The 3,245-nt window shown below is 43.5% G+C and overlaps 1 long non-coding RNA gene across 1 annotated transcript; it reads right to left on the bottom strand.

The window, feature by feature from the left end:
• Positions 1-2,134: 2,134 nt before the first annotated feature.
• On the bottom strand, positions 2,135-3,025 carry LOC143713773 (uncharacterized). The gene is made up of 2 exons (XR_013195278.1): positions 2,934-3,025; positions 2,135-2,756 (listed from the first exon to the last, which is right to left on the bottom strand). It is a non-coding gene; the product is annotated as an uncharacterized LOC143713773 (long non-coding RNA).
• Positions 3,026-3,245: the final 220 nt, after the last annotated feature.

Genomic DNA, 3,245 nt, shown 5'->3' with positions numbered 1-3,245 from the left:
TCACCGCTGCAATATTGACATTTTCAGCCGCTCAAACTAAGAGGAGCTGAGAAATGTTTGAGAAACAGACATTGGCCCGGCCTCAGCGGGACCAAAAACACACTCTATCCTCATTTCGCCGGTGACGCACGCCCACGGGGGGCGGGGCAGCTTTCTTATAACGTAAAGAAAGTTAGCCGCGGGGTCTTCTCCACAGATGCAGCTATCTCGTCGTCATAATGGCGGCGGCGCGCGGCGGCCGTTGTCCGTCAGTAAGCGACTCGACTGAAGCTGGTGAAGCTGGCGGGAGAATCGGCGAGCTTTCACGGGCTGGAGAAGGCTCGGGGACCCGCTGAGTACGGCGCTTTACGGCGCGGCACTACAGCTGGCGGGAGTGCAGACTCGGAGAAAAAATGCCAGGCGAGTCCTCAGAGTCACCATGGCAATAGCTCGCTCAGCGAGCGCGAGAGCTGCATGATCCTTACCCAGGCGGGAAACGCAGATGAAATGGCGGTCCCCGTCGCTGAGTGCGGCTCGGCACGAGCCACAGGAACGAAGCATCTTTAAAAAGACGCTGCTCTTTTAGATAAAGGGAGAGAGAGTGTGAGTCGCGACGGCGAACACACACTCTCAGCAGAGTAAAAGGATATTGACGCCGGAAAGCGTAGCAGGTACGGCGACTGAAGGCGGCGAGGTGAAGGCCAGCGGCTTCAGGTCCAAGGCTCGTCCCGCAGAAGGCTTATGTCGACGGCGCGGCTTCTCACTCTGGATCCAGCGATGCGTGTGCTTCGCTGAAGAGATGAAAATCAGTTGTACCAGCCTAATCGAGCTATATTTATAGGGCGAGACTACGCCCTTTCTGGCGGGACGTGACGAAATGGGCGCGAATCGCCCCCATTGGATGTGTGTCACGCAGCGCCTCTCTCGATAGGCTGCTGCTGTTGCCGCAGGGCAGCCAATAGGCGCGCAAGCCGCCTTGCCTATGTCTGCATGCTGCTGCACAGCGTTTTACATAAATATAAAATCAAGGATAATTTTTTGGCTTCAATATCTCGTGGAAAAGAGGTTTTCCCCATAGCGTAAGATATTACGCAGTACGAGAGTACTCTCGTAAGAGAACTGAACGCTTATAGCGAGGAAACGGATCTGTTCGTGCGTGAGGCTAAAGCGCACATGCAGACCATCTACGGTACAACGTGTACGCGCTTTTTGCTTCGCCTATGAGCACATATTACTAATGCACCCTTTAAATAACACATTTAAAGTTGACAGTTGGAGTTGCCTCAAATTAGCAAGAAGCCAGCAATGCACCTGGACACACATTGTTTTCAGACCAGCACACCCATGAGCGCATATGCCGCAAGTGCATTTGCTATTTAAACAACGTGGCGCATGACGTGAAATTATAACATCGTGCTAAAACTAGCAAAGCACTTGCGTCACGCCTGGCGCCACATTGCGCGGAGTGTATATCTTTGTCTTTGTATGTTGCATATCTAAAAGAAATCCTGCATCTTGGACAAGCAGTGTAGAAGTAAGATCGCTTCTGAAACTAGGTAGTGTTGCTGAGTGGTTGCACACTTCCATTCAATACCGGAGGCTGCAGTTTCGGGACGCATTAGGACACCATTTTTAGGACCGTAGTGTTTTTTTTTTTTTTTCGTTTTTTTTTTAAGCAGTTTATAGGCTACTATTTTATAGCACTTACTATTCAATTATCTATCTGAATTATATGATTTAGTTGTTTAATTGTATACATTTAATTGATGCCTTAACCAACCCTAAACATACCCGTTGGTAAACCTCTTTAAAAATTTACCTTAGTTTCAACATGTGAACAACTGTTTTTAAATGAGCTTTTCTTGGAAAGAAAGACTATTTTCTGTGTCTGTGCAAGACTTCAAGTCATTAGCTTCAAAATGAACTGGAAAGATATTTAAAAAAATTAATCATATCCGTGGCTCTAGTCTTTGCATCTGTTTGTTTGAATCAGGTCTCATCTGTTGGAGTAGAATTGGCTAGTGGCGCTGTATTAAGTATTCAGAGGCCTTTATACCGGGTATTATATTATAATATATGTCTTGTGAATTTAATTTTATGTGTTCTGAACAAAAAAAGCCCTTATTTCGTTAAAACAGTAACAGTGAGAAAGTTGTTTTTATATATGACATTTATTCAATTTCATCAACCAACAGAAAAAGGTCAGAGTTACAATAGACTACATTACAGCCGGAAAAACATTTAGTCTACTCCTCATAAATAGACTTGAGCTTTAGTTTACTGCAGTCTGGTTTGTTATTATTTGGTTTTGTTTGATTTTTATTCACCTGAAAATGATCAGGGAGACATTGGTTTTTAAATTTATCACAGGCAAGAATAACATGCTGTTTCTGACGTTTGACACTTAAGACTATTTTATTCTTACGGTCAATGTTAACAGTGATGAAGGAAAGAGACTTCTTGCTGATGCAGAGGTTGTCCTTATACATCTTTCCTCCTGATGAACACACAGCTGTCACAATGTTTTTTTCACTGAAGGGAAAGAATGACTGAACTGGCCTGTCCCAGGTGCCAATTTTGTTAATGAACTTCTTCCAGTTCTTTACTTTCAGATCGGTGGGTGAGTCGTTCCGTACGTGGCGTTTAAGAAAAGTGTTGTGACCATTCTGGTTCTTCGCTTCAGTGCAGGGCTGAGACGGGTGCAGGATGTCCATCTCACTCAGACAGGTGTGGAGTACGAGATTCAAGATGATCACGAATGACAGCCTTTTTAGAACCTAAGAATGTTTGTATAAAATCAAAAATGTGAAAAAAGTTACATATAGCCTATGATATGTAGAAGAAATTACAGATGTCCACTATAAACCAACTCTGATCATTTAACAGTTACACATTCTCTTTGAAACATATAGGCTACATATCTATTCAATGCATAAATAGGAACAGTACATTACCATATTGTGAGAAGTGTACCGTCACAACAGGTGCAGTCAGATCTTTGCTGATTCACTTAATGTTCACTTCTGGTCTTGCATGAGAAATGGGTAGCTGATAATGAAGTCAACAGGAAGTGGGACACCATCATTCTTTTTTATTAAGCATCTTGTCTTTCTTTAACTCTTTCAGTTTAATTCAACTGATATGTTGTGCTTTAGCCTATATATGATTGTGAAGCCATAGCAGCCAATACAGTGCAAAGATTATACAATAGGCTAATGCCCAGTACACAAAACTTGAAGTTTCATGACGTGATACAAAATTGCTTC

The sequence above is a fragment of the Siphateles boraxobius genome, unplaced genomic scaffold, assembly GCF_051911475.1.
Source record: "Siphateles boraxobius isolate OS27281-9 unplaced genomic scaffold, OSU_SipBor_1 12, whole genome shotgun sequence".
Classification (NCBI taxonomy): Eukaryota; Metazoa; Chordata; class Actinopteri; order Cypriniformes; family Leuciscidae; genus Siphateles; species Siphateles boraxobius.
The sequence above is the reverse complement of the archived record's forward strand: the minus strand, read 5'-3'. Positions and strand labels throughout refer to the sequence as shown.